Source organism: Hyla sarda, chromosome 1 (genome assembly GCF_029499605.1).
Source record: "Hyla sarda isolate aHylSar1 chromosome 1, aHylSar1.hap1, whole genome shotgun sequence".
NCBI classification, from domain to species: Eukaryota; Metazoa; Chordata; class Amphibia; order Anura; family Hylidae; genus Hyla; species Hyla sarda.
In genome coordinates, this window is record NC_079189.1 from 559,392,829 (window position 1) to 559,414,200 (window position 21,372).

Sequence of the window (21,372 nt, forward strand, 5' to 3'; positions counted from 1 at the left end):
ATTTCCTCTGGTCAAAAATAGTGCTCGTCTGTTGTGCCCTGGGTGGCTGCAGAAGTGGTGCGCCTGCTCCATCTTCTTCTCCTCCTCCACATTTTATCAGTCGAGTTTTCCTGCTGTGTTTGGGTGATCTTCAGGGCTGAGCACACCGTGGGGTGCGATGGTTGAGCCTCCGTGCAAGAATCGAGTGTGTGCGGGTGCTTTGCTTTCATTCATCCATGGGCCTGCGTCTCCCCCTTGTGGTCAATCTGCAGTGCCATCCATCCCGGCCGGTCCATTTATTTTCTTGAAGTTGTGTTGTGTTGTGTTGTGTTGTGTTGTGTTGTGTGTTTGTGTGTGTGTGTGTGTGTGTGTGTGTGTGTGTGTATGCCTTTCAGCTTGACTTCCTAACCTCCTTTCCTCCGTATGCAGCCCTGAGCCTTCCTCCTTGTAGGCGTGGCAATGTTGAGACTGTGAGCGAGCGGCTGCACCGCACCGCCCATCCATGCAAATATCCAGTTTTGTGTCTGTCTGTGGCGTCTTTGCAGTGTTGTGATGCACGCCGCAAAGTGAATCCGGACCCTTGGGACGCCTTAGTCGCGGGGGGGGGGTCAGGGTCTCCACCCTTCTCCACTTGTATCTGTATGTTCTGCAACTGTACTGGCCCCCCTCCCCCAAACCAAAACCATGAGGGAAAGGAGCCGAAATCGCACCAATGGAGGTGGTCTGCGTCCGAGGGGCGCCTCTCCGGCTAGGCGCCGAACAACTCATACTTACCTGGCAGGGGAGATACCATGATCGCTACGGTCTGAAGAACTCCAAGCATTGTGGTAGAGATTTTGCGTAGTACGATTGCAGTACTTTTCGTTCTTATTAGAACCGCATTTCTCTAGAGCATACCACCTGAAGATCGTCTCCTGCCTGCCTCGGAACATCTGAAGAAGGAGAAGATCTTGAAGACTGCAGCTCCGGAAGAAGCCGACGAAGAACCTGGAAGAAGGGAATCGGCGGTGAATTCCGGAACAGCGGCGAAGAGGAAGGCGGCGCAGAATCTTTTCGAAGAAACTCGCTGCCTCTGGAGAAGGATTTGCATAGCTCCTCCCACCGGGACCGGATCTGCATAGCTCCTCCCACCCGGGAAAGAAGACTTTGCGAAGCCTCTCTCCACAAGCAAGCAAGGAAGCGGAAAAGAGCCTGCTGGAAGAAGCCATGGCCTCAACCAGCAAGTCCACCCAGGAGGCTGCAGGGCAAGGCCTGGAGGTCCAGCCCCAACCACAGCAAGCTTCAACCTCCACCACGGCAAGGCAGAAGGGTGGCAGAATTCCTAACCTGGAAGCTCCAACCCTGGAGCCCTGGATGAGGCAGACTGTTGCCTTGAAGCTCAAGCCCGTGGACGGAAGGGTGCCGGACATGTCCCACGACGTGTTCTGCAAGAAGATGCTGGCGGATCAAGGCTTCCCCACGGCTGACACCCTGGGAATAGCAACCTTCTTTTCGGGAATCTTCTACATCACCTTTGCCACCATTGGGACCTGTAGAAGATACTGGGAGGTGGTGAAAGCGGCGAGTCCCGAATCCCCTTTCTCTCGCTTTGTGGGCAACTGCCTTATTCAAAGAGAGGAGAGGCGGGTGACGGTCTCAATGCGGAACCCACACACCCCAGGCACGGACATCTCGACCTTCCTGAAGCGCTTCTGCACCGTGGTGAGGGAGCCCACCCGCATCCTGAACTCACTCGGATACTGGACCTGCAAGTGGTCTGTGGTCGTCAGACTCAACAAGAACCCTGCTTCTCCAGACGGACTACAGCACCTGCCAACGACATTTTCCTTGGGCAACTCCACAGGACTTATCTTCTACCCGGACATGCCGCAGACCTGCAGGAGATGTGGCAAGATGGGCCACGAGGGCAAGGACTGTACGGAGGATGCCTGCAGGTATTGCCGTGTGACAGGTCACACGACCAAGGACTGCCCCAAGAGCAAGACCTGCAACCTCTGCGGACTGGCAGCCCACAGCTACAAGGACTGCCCCCAGAGGGAGAGAACATGGGCATCTGTGGCAGCGAGAGCACCGAAGCCAGCCCCAGCTCCGGAGCCAACACCACGGATGGCCAAGCCGACCAAGGAGGGTAAGAAGGCGAAAGCCACCACCCCTGCCCCGTCCCGCCCCTCCCCTGCCCCTCCCGCCCCATCCCCTGCCCCTCCCGCCCCATCTCCTGCCCCATCCCGTCCCACCCCTGCCCCATCCCGTCCCACCCCTGCCCCTCCTGCCCCATCCCGTCCCACCCCTGCCCCTCCTGCCCCATCCCGTCCCACCCCCGCCCCTCCTGCCCCATCCCGCCCCACCCCTGCCCCCCGTACCCCACCCCGGCCCACCCCTGCCCCCCGTACCCCACCCCGGCCCACCCCTGCCCCGTCCTCCCCTGCCCGGCCCACCCCTGCCCCGTCCTCCCCTGCCCGGCCCACCCCTGCCCCGTCCTCCCCTGCCCGGGCACTCTCTCCTGCCCCCCGCCCCACCCAGCCTCCTTTCTCTCCTGGCCAAGCAGCACCTAACCCCCCTCCAGCTGCTGGTGCCCGCCCTTCGGAGGACTTTCCTGTGCTTCCTCCCCCAGGTACCATACAGAGGAAGAGGAAAGGAAGGGACAACGTATCAGAAGAGTCCCACAAAAGAAAGATAATCGAGACCTGCGAGACCCCTCAAGCTTCAGATGAGGAGGAGGAGATGGAGCAGGTCTGCGAGAGCCTTGAGGCTTCAGAAGGAGAGGAGGTGATGGAGCAGGCCCAAGTGGAGCAGGTCCAAGCAGAGCCAGTCCAAGCTCAATCTATGGAGGAGCTGCTGCAGGACCCAGAGGTCAAGAAAATCCTGGACACTCCGTCCAACACGGTCTACGACGAGTTCTTAGAAGGGCGCTACGAGAAGCCACACGAGCCGACAGGCGCCAGAGAAGAGGACCCGTCCGACCAGACTGGTAACTAGTATCAGAACTAACCTCTCTTTTTATTCCCATGGCTGATCTCAACATCTTCTGCATTAATGTGAGGAGTATTAGAGCTTGGTTTAGATTTCAGACTGTTCTTACGTTCTTAGATTCCCAGAGGTGTGATGTTTACATGTTGCAGGAATGTGCTTTGTCTGCTTCTAGGTCTTACAACCATCTGGCCAGGCAGTGGCCTCACGGCCCTTCCTACTGGTCTGGTGGGGGCGACAATAGGTCTGCGGGGGTGGCCATCCTGATCAGGGGAGGTAACTTTGCACTTGATTCCGTCCGGGAGCTCGTCTGTGGCAGACTTCTTGTCGCAGACGGTTCCTGGGCGGGTGAGCCCGTGCGGCTCATCAACGTGTATGCCTCCCCTGAGAGGGATGTCCGACTGGAGGTTCTCCAGGCCCTGCGGGCTGAACTCGCCACCACTAGGGCAGTAGTGTTGGGTGGTGACTTCAACTGCCCCATTGAGGTGGACGGGCGCAGTTCTGGCACATCCGCCAACCTGGACGTGACGTCTAAACTGCTGATTGAGATGGTGACGGAGGCATCCTTGCAGGACGTTGTCGGGTCCATCGGGAACGGCTCCGTAAACTATACGTGGAGCCGCCCCGATGGCTCGCTCCGTTCTCGGATAGACTTCATCTTCACTTCGAGAGCAGTCAGAAAGGTGTCGTACTCTATGGTCCCCTGCTTCTTCTCTGACCACAGGGCCATTCGATTCCGGGGGACTCTGGGCTATGGATTCCCACCTGGCCCGGGCTCCTGGAAGTTGAATTGTGCCCTGTTGGAGCAGAGGGAGGTCATGGAGGAACTTAGGGATGCGTACCTTGTATGGCGAAATGACAAATGTCTGTTCAAGTGCATCAGCGATTGGTGGGAATATGTTAAAGTCGAATTCCGTTGTTTCTTTCAGGCAAAAGGCAGACAACAGGCGTGTGCGAAGAAGTGGGACTTGAGGAAACTGCAGCGCGAGCTGCGGTCCCTGCAGGACCTGCTCCAGTGTGGCTGGGACGTCAGGGAGGAGCTGGAGGAGACCAAAAAGAGCTTGAAAAGGCACTTTGAGGAGGAATCCAAGCGAATCGTCTTTCGTTCCAAGGTGGAGAACCTGGAGAAGGGTGAGAAATGTAACTCTTTCTTTTTCAGGAAGCTCCATGCCGGCCACACGCCCCTGACTGAGCTACGAGATGAGACCGGACACATGAGGAGCGGCAAGGAGGAAGTGATGGGGGTCGTCCACGACTTCTACAGCAACCTCTACGCCCCCAAGTCATCCGACCCCGAAGCCGCCGAGAGGTTCCTGTCAGGTGTCACTAACGTTGTTGATCCCGCAGGTGCGGCGGCTATGGACGATCCCTTGACGGTGGGGGAGCTGCTCTCTGCCGCTAAATCCTTTAAGCCCGGCAGGACCCCGGGCAGTGACGGTCTCCCGGCCGAGCTCTACGTAGCGCTGGGTGACCTGATCTGTCCGGACCTGTTGGAGGTGTACGAGGAGATGGTGGTGGGGGGCGGAATGCCTCCGTCGTTGAGGGAAGGGATGATCACGATCTTGTATAAGCGGAAGGGGGAGAGATGTGACCTGAAAAACTGGCGTCCCATCTCTCTCCTGAACGTGGACTACAAGATCCTCGCCAAGGTGCTGGCCAACAGGCTGAAACCTGTCATGGGGCAGATCGTCCATCCGGACCAGACCTGCAGCATTCCTGGCCGCAGGATTGCCGACAGCCTTGCCCTTGTGAGAGACACGGTCCATTACATCCAGGACCGCGGGGGCCGCGCCGCCCTGGTCAGCTTAGATCAGGAGAAGGCGTTCGACCGTGTCTCCCACGCATTCATGGACAGGGTTTTGCGCAGGCTGGGTCTGGGGAAGATGTTTTGCTCTTTTGTTAACGTTATGTATTTTGACATTTACAGCACGGTGTTGGTGAACGGCTGGAAGACTGACCCCTTTCCTATTCTTTCAGGGGTTAGACAAGGCTGCCCTCTTTCACCTCTCCTTTTTGTTTGTGTTATAGAGCTCTTCGCTGAGACTATCCGGCAGAATGGAGAGATCAGAGGGATCACCGCACCAGGACCAGATCGCCACGAGGTCAAGTGCTCGCTCTACATGGACGACGTGACCGTCTTCTGCGCTGACCAGCGTTCGGTGACTGCACTCGTCCAGACCTGCGAGGACTTCGGCAGAGCTTCGGGGGCAAAAGTCAACTGCGGGAAGTCGGAGGCCATGCTCTTCGGGGAGTGGCACCTGGCTTCTTCCGCCCCCTTCCCCTTTACTATTAAGCCGGACTTCATTCAAATTCTTGGAGTCTGGTTCGGGAAGGAAGGAGCGGCCCTTAAGTCTTGGCAAGACCGACTAGGAAGGATAAACTCAAAGATCGGACTGTGGAGCTCCAGAAAGCTCACGATGGAAGGCAAGGCACTTGTCCTGCGGAGTGAAGTTTTGCCTGTGCTCCAATATACCGCACAGGCCTGGCCTCCCCATACCACCGTTTGCAAGGCCATCACCCGGACAGTGTTTGGCTTCGTCTGGGGCAAAATGGACAGAGTCAAGAGGACCGTGATGTACAAGGAACCCCGCAAGGGTGGGAAGGGAATACCCGACATCCCCGCTCTGCTGAGGGCCTCCTTTGCATGTGTCACGGTGCAGCGGACTCTTGTTGAAAAGACTGGCTCAGCGGGCAGGTCCATGTCTCGCTTGCTTCTCATGCCCCTCTGGAGACAGCTGGGCTGGGACAAGTGGGACAGCTCCATCCCTTACAACTGGAACACTCCCTGGTTCTATGGGGATGTTGTCCGGTTTGTGAGGGAGCACCAGCTGGAAGGACTGAAACCCAACCTATGGAAGCCGAAGACAATCCACAAGCTCATCCGAGCTAAGGACTTGACCGAGCTGGTTCCGGGACTCCCCGCAGCCACTGCAGAGACAGTTTGGAACAATGTGGCCTCAAAGCGGCTTACCAATGGACACAAGGACTTGTCGTGGATGGCCGTCATGGGAGGTCTCTCTCTCAGGTCATTCATGCATGCCCGCAACCTGTGCAAGACCCGGTACTGCCCCCGTTGCCCCTACGTGGAGGAAACATCTTTCCACGTGTTTTGGCAGTGCCCCTTTGCACAGGGTCTGTTGGACGCCCTAGAACATGAACTCAGAGACTCAGTGCCCAGGAGCTGCCTATCGTACCATTCGGTGCTTTACGGCCTGTTCCCTGGGACCCACGACGTGGAGGCCATCCAGGAGGCCTGGCGCCTTATGAACTGTTTTAAGGACGCAGTGTGGCTCTCCAGGAACCGCCTCGTGATCAACAGGGAAAACATGTCCGTCCGGGACTGCCGCAGGTTCATCAAGAACCTGCTTAGAGACTATTCCATCTTGGACAGCTCGGCCGTTGATGAGGAAGAAGAGGAGTGAAGACCCCTCTCCTTCTCCCATGTCTCCCTGAAGATACAGCCCAACAGTTCGGCCCTGTGATCCGCCCCCTCCCTACCCCCACATAGTCGCCCACACCCCTACCCCGATCACAGATTGTATTATTTGGTTTTTGTTTGATCTCTTGTGCTTTTCTATTGCAGGATTGAGCTGAATGTTAGAGTAGCATGGTGTGCGATGTATAGCTTAGGGAACCTTTGCTGTGTATTGTACTATCATGCTTTGTGTGACTGTAATTTATTGTACGACTTGTAATGACTGAACGGAAAATAAAGCTCTTTCAATCAAAACTAAGGTGGTTCTCCCAGGGTGAGGCTCATCCATTGCACTCCGGGTGTGCTGACCCCTGCGATTTCCGCAAATGCGGGAAACTCGACTGCATAATTTGTGGTAGTGGGGGACTGCGTTCGCGCTTTCCCCTGATTTCCTCTGGTCAAAAATAGTGCTCGTCTGTTGTGCCCTGGGTGGCTGCAGAAGTGGTGCGCCTGCTCCATCATCTTCTCCTCCTCCACATTTTATCAGTCGAGTTTTCCTGCTGTGTTTGGGTGATCTTCAGGGCTGAGCACACCGTGGGGTGCGATGGTTGAGCCTCCGTGCGAGAATCGAGTGTGTGCGGGTGCTTTGCTTTCATTCATCCATGGGCCTGCGTCTCCCCCTTGTGGTCAATCTGCAGTGCCATCCATCCCGGCCGGTCCATTTATTTTCTTGAAGTTGTGTTGTGTTGTGTGTGTGTGTGTGTGTGTGTGTGTGTGTGTGTGTGTATATGCCTTTCAGCTTGACTTCCTAACCTCCTTTCCTCCGTATGCAGCCCTGAGCCTTCCTCCTTGTAGGCGTGGCAATGTTGAGACTGTGAGCGAGCGGCTGCACCGCACCGCCCATCCATGCAAATATCCAGTTTTCTGTCTGTCTGTGGCATCTTTGCAGTGTTGTGATGCCCGCCGCAAAGTGAATCCGGACCCTTGGGACGCCTTAGTCGCGGGGGGGTCAGGGTCTCCACCCCTCTCCACTTGTATCTGTATGTTCTGCAACTGTACTGGCCCCCCTCCCCCAAACCAAAACCATGAGGGAAAGGAGCCGAAATCGCACCAATGGAGGTGGTCTGCGTCCGAGGGGCGCCTCTCCGGCTAGGCGCCGAACAACTCATACTTACCTGGCAGGGGAGATACCATGATCGCTACGGTCTGAAGAACTCCAAGCATTGTGGTAGAGATTTTGCGTAGTACGATTGCAGTACTTTTCGTTCTTATTAGAACCGCATTTCTCTAGAGCATACCACCTGAAGATCGTCTCCTGCCTGCCTCGGAACATCTGAAGAAGGAGAAGATCTTGAAGACTGCAGCTCCGGAAGAAGCTGACGAAGAACCTGGAAGAAGGGAATCGGCGGTGAATTCCGGAACAGCGGCGAAGAGGAAGGCGGCGCAGAATCTTTTCGAAGAAACTCGCTGCCTCTGGAGAAGGATTTGCATAGCTCCTCCCACCGGGACCGGATCTGCATAGCTCCTCCCACCCGGGAAAGAAGACTTTGCGAAGCCTCTCTCCACAAGCAAGCAAGGAAGCGGAAAAGAGCCTGCTGGAAGAAGCCATGGCCTCAACCAGCAAGTCCACCCAGGAGGCTGCAGGGCAAGGCCTGGAGGTCCAGCCCCAACCACAGCAAGCTTCAACCTCCACCACGGCAAGGCAGAAGGGCGGCAGAATTCCTAACCTGGAAGCTCCAACCCTGGAGCCCTGGATGAGGCAGACTGTTGCCTTGAAGCTCAAGCCCGTGGACGGAAGGGTGCCGGACATGTCCCACGACGTGTTCTGCAAGAAGATGCTGGCGGATCAAGGCTTCCCCACGGCTGACACCCTGGGAATAGCAACCTTCTTTTCGGGAATCTTCTACATCACCTTTGCCACCATTGGGACCTGTAGAAGATACTGGGAGGTGGTGAAAGCGGCGAGTCCCGAATCCCCTTTCTCTCGCTTTGTGGGCAACTGCCTTATTCAAAGAGAGGAGAGGCGGGTGACGGTCTCAATGCGGAACCCACACACCCCAGGCACGGACATCTCGACCTTCCTGAAGCGCTTCTGCACCGTGGTGAGGGAGCCCACCCGCATCCTGAACTCACTCGGATACTGGACCTGCAAGTGGTCTGTGGTCGTCAGACTCAACAAGAACCCTGCTTCTCCAGACGGACTACAGCACCTGCCAACGACATTTTCCTTGGGCAACTCCACAGGACTTATCTTCTACCCGGACATGCCGCAGACCTGCAGGAGATGTGGCAAGATGGGCCACGAGGGCAAGGACTGTACGGAGGATGCCTGCAGGTATTGCCGTGTGACAGGTCACACGACCAAGGACTGCCCCAAGAGCAAGACCTGCAACCTCTGCGGACTGGCAGCCCACAGCTACAAGGACTGCCCCCAGAGGGAGAGAACATGGGCATCTGTGGCAGCGAGAGCACCGAAGCCAGCCCCAGCTCCGGAGCCAACACCACGGATGGCCAAGCCGACCAAGGAGGGTAAGAAGGCGAAAGCCACCACCCCTGCCCCGTCCCGCCCCTCCCCTGCCCCTCCCGCCCCATCCCCTGCCCCTCCCGCCCCATCTCCTGCCCCATCCCGCCCCACCCCTGCCCCATCCCGTCCCACCCCTGCCCCATCCCGTCCCACCCCTGCCCCTCCTGCCCCATCCCGTCCCACCCCTGCCCCTCCTGCCCCATCCCGTCCCACCCCCGCCCCACCCCGTCCCACCCCCGCCCCTCCTGCCCCATCCCGCCCCACCCCTGCCCCCCGTACCCCACCCCGGCCCACCCCTGCCCCCCGTACCCCACCCCGGCCCACCCCTGCCCCGTCCTCCCCTGCCCGGCCCACCCCTGCCCCGTCCTCCCCTGCCCGGCCCACCCCTGCCCCGTCCTCCCCTGCCCGGGCACTCTCTCCTGCCCCCCGCCCCACCCAGCCTCCTTTCTCTCCTGGCCCAGCAGCACCTAACCCCCCTCCAGCTGCTGGTGCCCGCCCTTCGGAGGACTTTCCTGTGCTTCCTCCCCCAGGTACCATACAGAGGAAGAGGAAAGGAAGGGACAACGTATCAGAAGAGTCCCACAAAAGAAAAATAATCGAGACCTGCGAGACCCCTCAAGCTTCAGATGAGGAGGAGGAGATGGAGCAGGTCTGCGAGAGCCTTGAAGCTTCAGAAGGAGAGGAGGTGATGGAGCAGGCCCAAGTGGAGCAGGTCCAAGCAGAGCCAGTCCAAGCTCAATCTATGGAGGAGCTGCTGCAGGACCCAGAGGTTAAGAAAATCCTGGACACTCCGTCCAACACGGTCTACGACGAGTTCTTGGAAGGGCGCTACGAGAAGCCACAGGAGCCGACAGGCGCCAGAGAAGAGGACCCGTCCGACCAGACTGGTAACTAGTATCAGAACTAACCTCTCTTTTTATTCCCATGGCTGATCTCAACATCTTCTGCATTAATGTGAGGAGTATTAGAGCTTGGTTTAGATTTCAGACTGTTCTTACGTTCTTAGATTCCCAGAGGTGTGATGTTTACATGTTGCAGGAATGTGCTTTGTCTGCTTCTAGGTCTTACAACCATCTGGCCAGGCAGTGGCCTCACGGCCCTTCCTACTGGTCTGGTGGGGGCGACAATAGGTCTGCGGGGGTGGCCATCCTGATCAGGGGAGGTAACTTTGCACTTGATTCCGTCCGGGAGCTCGTCTGTGGCAGACTTCTTGTCGCAGACGGTTCCTGGGCGGGTGAGCCCGTGCGGCTCATCAGCGTGTATGCCTCCCCTGAGAGGGATGTCCGACTGGAGGTTCTCCAGGCCCTGCGGGCTGAACTCGCCACCACTAGAGCAGTAGTGTTGGGTGGTGACTTCAACTGCCCCATTGAGGTGGACGGGCGCAGTTCTGGCACATCCGCCAATCTGGACGTGACGTCTAAACTGCTGATTGAGATGGTGACGGAGGCATCCTTGCAGGACGTTGTCGGGTCCATCGGGAACGGCTCCGTAAACTATACGTGGAGCCGCCCCGATGGCTCGCTCCGTTCTCGGATAGACTTCATCTTCACTTCGAGAGCAGTCAGAAAGGTGTCGTACTCTATGGTCCCCTGCTTCTTCTCTGACCACAGGGCCATTCGATTCCGGGGGACTCTGGGCCATGGATTCCCACCTGGCCCGGGCTCCTGGAAGTTGAATTGTGCCCTGTTGGAGCAGAGGGAGGTCATGGAGGAACTTAGGGATGCTTACCTTGTATGGCGAAATGACAAATGTCTGTTCAAGTGCATCAGCGATTGGTGGGAATATGTTAAAGTCGAATTCCGTTGTTTCTTTCAGGCAAAAGGCAGACAACAGGCGTGTGCGAAGAAGTGGAACTTGAGGAAACTGCAGCGCGAGCTGCGGTCCCTGCAGGACCTGCTCCAGTGTGGCTGGGACGTCAGGGAGGAGCTGGAGGAGACCAAAAAGAGCTTGAAAAGGCACTTTGAGGAGGAATCCAAGCGAATCGTCTTTCGTTCCAAGGTGGAGAACCTGGAGAAGGGTGAGAAATGTAACTCTTTCTTTTTCAGGAAGCTCCATGCCGGCCACACGCCCCTGACTGAGCTACGAGATGAGACCGGACACATGAGGAGCGGCAAGGAGGAAGTGATGGGGGTCGTCCACGACTTCTACAGCAACCTCTACGCCCCCAAGTCATCCGACCCCGAAGCCGCCGAGAGGTTCCTGTCAGGTGTCACTAACGTTGTTGATCCCGCAGGTGCGGCGGCTATGGACGATCCCTTGACGGTGGGGGAGCTGCTCTCTGCCGCTAAATCCTTTAAGCCCGGCAGGACCCCGGGCAGTGACGGTCTCCCGGCCGAGCTCTACGTAGCGCTGGGTGACCTGATCTGTCCGGACCTGTTGGAGGTGTACGAGGAGATGGTGGTGGGGGGCAGAATGCCTCCGTCGTTGAGGGAAGGGATGATCACGATCTTGTATAAGCGGAAGGGGGAGAGATGTGACCTGAAAAACTGGCGTCCCATCTCTCTCCTGAACGTGGACTACAAGATCCTCGCCAAGGTGCTGGCCAACAGGCTGAAACCTGTCATGGGGCAGATCGTCCATCCGGACCAGACCTGCAGCATTCCTGGCCGCAGGATTGCCGACAGCCTTGCCCTTGTGAGAGACACGGTCCATTACATCCAGGACCGCGGGGGCCGCGCCGCCCTGGTCAGCTTAGATCAGGAGAAGGCGTTCGACCGTGTCTCCCACGCATTCATGGACAGGGTTTTGCGCAGGCTGGGTCTGGGGAAGATGTTTTGCTCTTTTGTTAACGTTATGTATTTTGACATTTACAGCACGGTGTTGGTGAACGGCTGGAAGACTGACCCCTTTTCCATTCTTTCAGGGGTTAGACAAGGCTGCCCTCTTTCACCTCTCCTTTTTGTTTGTGTTATAGAGCTCTTCGCTGAGACTATCCGGCAGAATGGAGAGATCAGAGGGATCACCGCACCAGGACCAGATCGCCACGAGGTCAAGTGCTCGCTCTACATGGACGACGTGACCGTCTTCTGCGCTGACCAGCGTTCGGTGACTGCACTCGTCCAGACCTGCGAGGACTTCGGCAGAGCTTCGGGGGCAAAAGTCAACTGCGGGAAGTCGGAGGCCATGCTCTTCGGGGAATGGCACCTGGCTTCTCCCGCCCCCTTCCCCTTTGCCGTTAAGCCGGACTTCATTCAAATTCTTGGAGTCTGGTTCGGGAAGGAAGGAGCGGCCCTTAAGTCTTGGCAAGACCGACTAGGAAGGATAAACTCGAAGATCGGACTGTGGAGCTCCAGAAAGCTCACGATGGAAGGCAAGGCACTTGTCCTGCGGAGTGAAGTTTTGCCTGTGCTCCAATATACCGCACAGGCCTGGCCTCCCCATACCACCGTTTGCAAGGCCATCACCCGGACAGTGTTTGGCTTCGTCTGGGGCAAAATGGACAGAGTCAAGAGGACCGTGATGTACAAGGAACCCCGCAAGGGTGGGAAGGGAATACCCGACATCCCCGCTCTGCTGAGGGCCTCCTTTGCATGTGTCACGGTGCAGCGGACTCTTGTAGAAAAGACTGGCTCAGCGGGCAGGTCCATGTCTCGCTTGCTTCTCATGCCCCTCTGGAGACAGCTGGGCTGGGACAAATGGGACAGCTCCATCCCTTACAACTGGAACACTCCCTGGTTCTATGGGGATGTTGTCCGGTTTGTGAGGGAGCACCAGCTGGAAGGACTGAAACCAGACCTATGGAAGCCGAAGACAATCCACAAGCTCATCCGAGCTAAGGACTCGACCGAGCTGGTTCCGGGACTCCCCGCAGCCACTGCAGAGACAGTTTGGAACAATGTGGCCTCAAAGCGGCTTACCAATGGACACAAGGACTTGTCGTGGATGGCCGTCATGGGAGGTCTCTCTCTCAGGTCATTCATGCATGCCCGCAACCTGTGCAAGACCCGGTACTGCCCCCGTTGCCCCTACGTGGAGGAAACATCTTTCCACGTGTTTTGGCAGTGCCCCTTTGCACAGGGTCTGTTGGACGCCCTAGAACAGGAACTCAGAGACTCAGTGCCCAGGAGCTGCCTATCGTACCATTCGGTGCTTTACGGCCTGTTCCCTGGGACCCACGACGTGGAGGCCATCCAGGAGGCCTGGCGCCTTATGAACTGTTTTAAGGACGCAGTGTGGCTTGCCAGGAACCGCCTCGTGATCAACAGGGAAAACATGTCCGTCCGGGACTGCCGCAGGTTCATCAAGAACCTGCTTAGAGACTATTCCATCTTGGACAGCTCGGCCGTTGATGAGGAAGAAGAGGAGTGAAGACCCCTCTCCTTCTCCCATGTCCCCCTGAAGATACAGCCCAACAGTTTGGCCCTGTGATCTGCCCCCTCCCTACCCCCACATAGTCGCCCACACCCCTACCCCGATCACAGATTGTATTATTTGGTTTTTGTTTGATCTCTTGTGCCTTTATATTGCAGGATTGAGCTGAATGTTAGAGTAGCATGGTGTGCGATGTATAGCTTAGGGAACCTTTGCTGTGTATCGTACTATCATGCTTTGTGTGACTGTAATTTATTGTACGACTTGTAATGACTGAACGGAAAATAAAGCTCTTTCAATCAAAGCTACGGTCTGAAGAACTCCAAGCATTGTGGTAGAGATTTTGCGTAGTACGATTGCAGTACTTTTCGTTCTTATTAGAACCGCATTTCTCTAGAGCATACCACCTGAAGATCGTCTCCTGCCTGCCTCGGAACATCTGAAGAAGGAGAAGATCTTGAAGACTGCAGCTCCGGAAGAAGCCGACGAAGAACCTGGAAGAAGGGAATCGGCGGTGAATTCCGGAACAGCGGCGAAGAGGAAGGCGGCGCAGAATCTTTTCGAAGAAACTCGCTGCCTCTGGAGAAGGATTTGCATAGCTCCTCCCCCCGGGACCGGATCTGCATAGCTCCTCCCACCCGGGAAAGAAGACTTTGCGAAGCCTCTCTCCACAAGCAAGCAAGGAAGCGGAAAAGAGCCTGCTGGAAGAAGCCATGGCCTCAACCAGCAAGTCCACCCAGGAGGCTGCAGGGCAAGGCCTGGAGGTCCAGCTCCAACCACAGCAAGCTTCAACCTCCACCACGGCAAGGCAGAAGGGCGGCAGAATTCCTAACCTGGAAGCTCCAACCCTGGAGCCCTGGATGAGGCAGACTGTTGCCTTGAAGCTCAAGCCCGTGGACGGAAGGGTGCCGGACATGTCCCACGACGTGTTCTGCAAGAAGATGCTGGCGGATCAAGGCTTCCCCACGGCTGACACCCTGGGAATAGCAACCTTCTTTTCGGGAATCTTCTACATCACCTTTGCCACCATTGGGACCTGTAGAAGATACTGGGAGGTGGTGAAAGCGGCGAGTCCCGAATCCCCTTTCTCTCGCTTTGTGGGCAACTGCCTTATTCAAAGAGAGGAGAGGCGGGTGACGGTCTCAATGCGGAACCCACACACCCCAGGCACGGACATCTCGACCTTCCTGAAGCGCTTCTGCACCGTGGTGAGGGAGCCCACCCGCATCCTGAACTCACTCGGATACTGGACCTGCAAGTGGTCTGTGGTCGTCAGACTCAACAAGAACCCTGCTTCTCCAGACGGACTACAGCACCTGCCAACGACATTTTCCTTGGGCAACTCCACAGGACTTATCTTCTACCCGGACATGCCGCAGACCTGCAGGAGATGTGGCAAGATGGGCCACGAGGGCAAGGACTGTACGGAGGATGCCTGCAGGTATTGCCGTGTGACAGGTCACACGACCAAGGACTGCCCCAAGAGCAAGACCTGCAACCTCTGCGGACTGGCAGCCCACAGCTACAAGGACTGCCCCCAGAGGGAGAGAACATGGGCATCTGTGGCAGCGAGAGCACCGAAGCCAGCCCCAGCTCCGGAGCCAACACCACGGATGGCCAAGCCGACCAAGGAGGGTAAGAAGGCGAAAGCCACTGCCCCGTCCTGCCCCTCCCGCCCCATCCCCTGCCCCTCCCGCCCCATCTCCTGCCCCATCCCGTCCCACCCCTGCCCCATCCCGTCCCACCCCTGCCCCTCCTACCCCATCCCGTCCCACCCCTGCCCCTCCTGCCCCATCCCGTCCCACCCCTGCCCCATCCCGCCCCACCCCTGCCCCCCGTACCCCACCCCGGCCCACCCCTGCCCCACCCTCCCCTGCCCGGCCCACCCCTGCCCCGTCCTCCCCTGCCCGGCCCACCCCTGCCCTGTCCTCCCCTGCCCGGGCACTCTCTCCTGCCCCCCGCCCCACCCAGCCTCCTTTCTCTCCTGGCCCAGCAGCACCTAACCCCCCTCCAGCTGCTGGTGCCCGCCCTTCGGAGGACTTTCCTGTGCTTCCTCCCCCAGGTACCATACAGAGGAAGAGGAAAGGAAGGGACAACGCATCAGAAGAGTCCCACAAAAGAAAGATAATCGAGACCTGCGAGACCCCTCAAGCTTCAGATGAGGAGGAGGAGATGGAGCAGGTCTGCGAGAGCCTTGAAGCTTCAGAGGGAGAGGAGGTGATGGAGCAGGCCCAAGTGGAGCAGGTCCAAGCAGAGCCAGTCCAAGCAGAGCCAGTCCAAGCTCAATCTATGGAGGAGCTGCTGCAGGACCCAGAGGTTAAGAAAATCCTGGACACTCCGTCCAACACGGTCTACGACGAGTTCTTGGAAGGGCGCTACGAGAAGCCACACGAGCCGACAGGCGCCAGAGAAGAGGACCCGTCCGACCAGACTGGTAACTAGTATCAGAACTAACCTCTCTTTTTATTCCCATGGCTGATCTCAACATCTTCTGCATTAATGTGAGGAGTATTAGAGCTTGGTTTAGATTTCAGACTGTTCTTACGTTCTTAGATTCCCAGAGGTGTGATGTTTACATGTTGCAGGAATGTGCTTTGTCTGCTTCTAGGTCTTACAACCATCTGGCCAGGCAGTGGCCTCACGGCCCTTCCTACTGGTCTGGTGGGGGCGACAATAGGTCTGCGGGGGTGGCCATCCTGATCAGGGGAGGTAACTTTGCACTTGATTCCGTCCGGGAGCTCGTCTGTGGCAGACTTCTTGTCGCAGACGGTTCCTGGGCGGGTGAGCCCGTGCGGCTCATCAACGTGTATGCCTCCCCTGAGAGGGATGTCCGACTGGAGGTTCTCCAGGCCCTGCGGGCTGAACTCGCCACCACTAGAGCAGTAGTGTTGGGTGGTGACTTCAACTGCCCCATTGAGGTGGACGGGCGCAGTTCTGGCACATCCGCCAACCTGGACGTGACGTCTAAACTGCTGATTGAGATGGTGACGGAGGCATCCTTGCAGGACGTTGTCGGGTCCATCGGGAACGGCTCCGTAAACTATACGTGGAGCCGCCCCGATGGCTCGCTCCGTTCTCGGATAGACTTCATCTTCACTTCGAGAGCAGTCAGAAAGGTGTCGTACTCTATGGTCCCCTGCTTCTTCTCTGACCACAGGGCCATTCGATTCCGGGGGACTCTGGGCCATGGATTCCCACCTGGCCCGGGCTCCTGGAAGTTGAATTGTGCCCTGTTGGAGCAGAGGGAGGTCATGGAGGAACTTAGGGATGCTTACCTTGTATGGCGAAATGACAAATGTCTGTTCAAGTGCATCAGCGATTGGTGGGAATATGTTAAAGTCGAATTCCGTTGTTTATTTCAGGCAAAAGGCAGACAACAGGCGTGTGCGAAGAAGTGGGACTTGAGGAAACTGCAGCGCGAGCTGCGGTCCCTGCAGGACCTGCTCCAGTGTGGCTGGGACGTCAGGGAGGAGCTGGAGGAGACCAAAAAGAGCTTGAAAAGGCACTTTGAGGAGGAATCCAAGCGAATCGTCTTTCGTTCCAAGGTGGAGAACCTGGAGAAGGGTGAGAAATGTAACTCTTTCTTTTTCAGGAAGCTCCATGCCGGCCACACGCCCCTGACTGAGCTACGAGATGAGACCGGACACATGAGGAGCGGCAAGGAGGAAGTGATGGGGGTCGTCCACGACTTCTACAGCAACCTCTACGCCCCCAAGTCATCCGACCCCGAAGCCGCCGAGAGGTTCCTGTCAGGTGTCACTAACGTTGTTGATCCCGCAGGCGCGGCAGCTATGGACGATCCCTTGACGGTGGGGGAGCTGCTCTCTGCCGCTAAATCCTTTAAGCCCGGCAGGACCCCGGGCAGTGACGGTCTCCCGGCCGAGCTCTACGTAGCGCTGGGTGACCTGATCTGTCCGGACCTGTTGGAGGTGTACGAGGAGATGGTGGTGGGGGGCAGAATGCCTCCGTCGTTGAGGGAAGGGATGATCACGATCTTGTATAAGCGGAAGGGGGAGAGATGTGACCTGAAAAACTGGCGTCCCATCTCTCTCCTGAACGTGGACTACAAGATCCTCGCCAAGGTGCTGGCCAACAGGCTGAAACCTGTCATGGGGCAGATCGTCCATCCGGACCAGACCTGCAGCATTCCTGGCCGCAGGATTGCCGACAGCCTTGCCCTTGTGAGAGACACGGTCCATTACATCCAGGACCGCGGGGGCCGCGCCGCCCTGGTCAGCTTAGATCAGGAGAAGGCGTTCGACCGTGTCTCCCACGCATTCATGGACAGGGTTTTGCGCAGGCTGGGTCTGGGGAAGATGTTTTGCTCTTTTGTTAACGTTATGTATTTTGACATTTACAGCACGGTGTTGGTGAACGGCTGGAAGACTGACCCCTTTTCCATTCTTTCAGGGGTTAGACAAGGCTGCCCTCTTTCACCTCTCCTTTTTGTTTGTGTTATAGAGCTCTTCGCTGAGACTATCCGGCAGAGTGGAGAGATCAGAGGGATCACCGCACCAGGACCAGATCGCCACGAGGTCAAGTGCTCGCTCTACATGGACGACGTGACCGTCTTCTGCGCTGACCAGCGTTCGGTGACTGCACTCGTCCAGACCTGCGAGGACTTCGGCAGAGCTTCGGGGGCAAAAGTCAACTGCGGGAAGTCGGAGGCCATGCTCTTCGGGGAGTGGCACCTGGCTTCTTCCGCCCCCTCCCCCTTTACTATTAAGCCGGACTTCATTCAAATTCTTGGAGTCTGGTTCGGGAAGGAAGGAGCGGCCCTTAAGTCTTGGCAAGACCGACTAGGAAGGATAAACTCAAAGATCGGACTGTGGAGCTCCAGAAAGCTCACGATGGAAGGCAAGGCACTTGTCCTGCGGAGTGAAGTTTTGCCTGTGCTCCAATATACCGCACAGGCCTGGCCTCCCCATACCACCGTTTGCAAGGCCATCACCCGGACAGTATTTGGCTTCGTCTGGGGCAAAATGGACAGAGTCAAGAGGACCGTGATGTACAAGGAACCCCGCAAGGGTGGGAAGGGAATACCCGACATCCCCGCTCTGCTGAGGGCCTCCTTTGCATGTGTCACGGTGCAGCGGACTCTTGTAGAAAAGACTGGCTCAGCGGGCAGGTCCATGTCTCGCTTGCTTCTCATGCCCCTCTGGAGACAGCTGGGCTGGGACAAGTGGGACAGCTCCATCCCTTACAACTGGAACACTCCCTGGTTCTATGGGGATGTTGTCCGGTTTGTGAGGGAGCACCAGCTGGAAGGACTGAAACCAGACCTATGGAAGCCAAAGACAATCCACAAGCTCATCCGAGCTAAGGACTCGACCGAGCTGGTTCCGGGACTCCCCGCAGCCACTGCAGAGACAGTTTGGAACAATGTGGCCTCAAAGCGGCTTACCAATGGACACAAGGACTTGTCGTGGATGGCCGTCATGGGAGGTCTCTCTCTCAGGTCATTCATGCATGCCCGCAACCTGTGCAAGACCCGGTACTGCCCCCGTTGCCCCTACGTGGAGGAAACATCTTTCCACGTGTTTTGGCAGTGCCCCTTTGCACAGGGTCTGTTGGACGCCCTAGAACAGGAACTCAGAGACTCAGTGCCCAGGAGCTGCCTATCGTACCATTCGGTGCTTTACGGCCTGTTCCCTGGGACCCACGACGTGGAGGCCATCCAGGAGGCCTGGCGCCTTATGAACTGTTTTAAGGACGCAGTGTGGCTCTCCAGGAACCGCCTCGTGATCAACAGGGAAAACATGTCCGTCCGGGACTGCCGCAGGTTCATCAAGAACCTGCTTAGAGACTATTCCATCTTGGACAGCTCGGCCGTTGATGAGGAAGAAGAGGAGTGAAGACCCCTCTCCTTCTCCCATGTCTCCCTGAAGATACAGCCCAACAGTTTGGCCCTGTGATCCGCCCCCTCCCTACCCCCACATAGTCGCCCACACCCCTACCCCGATCACAGATTGTATTATTTGGTTTTTGTTTGATCTCTTGTGCTTTTCTATTGCAGGATTGAGCTGAATGTTAGAGTAGCATGGTGTGCGATGTATAGCTTAGGGAACCTTTGCTGTGTATTGTACTATCATGCTTTGTGTGACTGTAATTTATTGTACGACTTGTAATGACTGAACGGAAAATAAAGCTCTTTCAATCAAAAAAAAGCTACGGTCTGAAGAACTCCAAGCATTGTGGTAGAGATTTTGCGTAGTACGATTGCAGTACTTTTCGTTCTTATTAGAACCGCATTTCTCTAGAGCATACCACCTGAAGATCGTCTCCTGCCTGCCTCGGAACATCTGAAGAAGGAGAAGATCTTGAAGACTGCAGCTCCGGAAGAAGCCGACGAAGAACCTGGAAGAAGGGAATCGGCGGTGAATTCCGGAACAGCGGCGAAGAGGAAGGCGGCGCAGAATCTTTTCGAAGAAACTCGCTGCCTCTGGAGAAGGATTTGCATAGCTCCTCCCACCGGGACCAGATCTGCATAGCTCCTCCCACCCGGGAAAGAAGACTTTGCGAAGCCTCTCTCCACAAGCAAGCAAGGAAGCGGAAAAGAGCCTGCTGGAAGAAGCCATGGCCTCAACCAGCAAGTCCACCCAGGAGGCTGCAGGGCAAGGCCTGGAGGTCCAGCCCCAACCACAGCAAGCTTCAACCTCCACCACGGCAAGGCAGAAGGGCGGCAGAATTCCTAACCTGGAAGCTCCAACCCTGGAGCCCTGGATGAGGCAGACTGTTGCCTTGAAGCTCAAGCCCGTGGACGGAAGGGTGCCGGACATGTCCCACGACGTGTTCTGCAAGAAGATGCTGGCGGATCAAGGCTTCCCCACGGCTGACACCCTGGGAATAGCAACCTTCTTTTCGGGAATCTTCTACATCACCTTTGCCACCATTGGGACCTGTAGAAGATACTGGGAGGTGGTGAAAGCGGCGAGTCCCGAATCCCCTTTCTCTCGCTTTGTGGGCAACTGCCTTATTCAAAGAGAGGAGAGGCGGGTGACGGTCTCAATGCGAAACCCACACACCCCAGGCACGGACATCTCGACCTTCCTGAAGCGCTTCTGCACCGTGGTGAGGGAGCCCACCCGCATCCTGAACTCACTCGGATACTGGACCTGCAAGTGGTCTGTGGTCGTCAGACTCAACAAGAACCCTGCTTCTCCAGACGGACTACAGCACCTGCCAACGACATTTTCCTTGGGCAACTCAACAGGACTTATCTTCTACCCGGACATGCCGCAGACCTGCAGGAGATGTGGCAAGATGGGCCACGAGGGCAAGGACTGTACGGAGGATGCCTGCAGGTATTGCCGTGTGACAGGTCACACGACCAAGGACTGCCCCAAGAGCAAGACCTGCAACCTCTGCGGACTGGCAGCCCACAGCTACAAGGACTGCCCCCAGAGGGAGAGAACATGGGCATCTGTGGCAGCGAAAGCACCGAAGCCAGCCCCAGCTCCGGAGCCAACACCACGGATGGCCAAGCCGACCAAGGAGGGTAAGAAGGCGAAAGCCACCACCCCTGCCCCGTCCCGCCCCTCCCCTGCCCCTCCCACCCCATCCCCTGCCCCTCCCGCCCCATCTCCTGCCCCATCCCGCCCCACCCCTGCCCCATCCCGTCCCACCCCTGCCCCATCCCGTCCCACCCCTGCCCCATCCCGTCCCACCCCTGCCCCTCCTGCCCCATCCCGTCCCACCCCTGCCCCTCCTGCCCCATCCCGTCCCACCCCTGCCCCTCCTGCCCCATCCCGCCCCACCCCTGCCCCCCGTACCCCACCCCGGCCCACCCCTGCCCCGTCCTCCCCTGCCCGGCCCACCCCTGCCCCGTCCTCCCCTGCCCGGCCCACCCCTGCCCCGTCCTCCCCTGCCCGGCCCACCCCTGCCCCGTCCTCCCCTGCCCGGGCACTCTCTCCTGCCCCCCGCCCCACCCAGCCTCCTTTCTCTCCTGGCCCAGCAGCACCTAACCCCCCTCCAGCTGCTGGTGCCCGCCCTTCGGAGGACTTTCCTGTGCTTCCTCCCCCAGGTACCATACAGAGGAAGAGGAAAGGAAGGGACAACGCATCAGAAGAGTCCCACAAAAGAAAGATAATCGAGACCTGCGAGACCCCTCAAGCTTCAGACGAGGAGGAGGAGATGGAGCAGGTCTGCGAGAGCCTTGAAGCTTCAGAAGGAGAGG

At 57.5% G+C, this 21,372-nt stretch overlaps 1 pseudogene; it reads left to right on the forward strand.

Annotated features, from left to right (window-relative positions):
* The first annotated feature begins 6,673 nt into the window (after positions 1–6,673).
* Positions 6,674–6,808, forward strand: LOC130337254 (U1 spliceosomal RNA; annotated as a pseudogene).
* Positions 6,809–21,372: the final 14,564 nt, after the last annotated feature.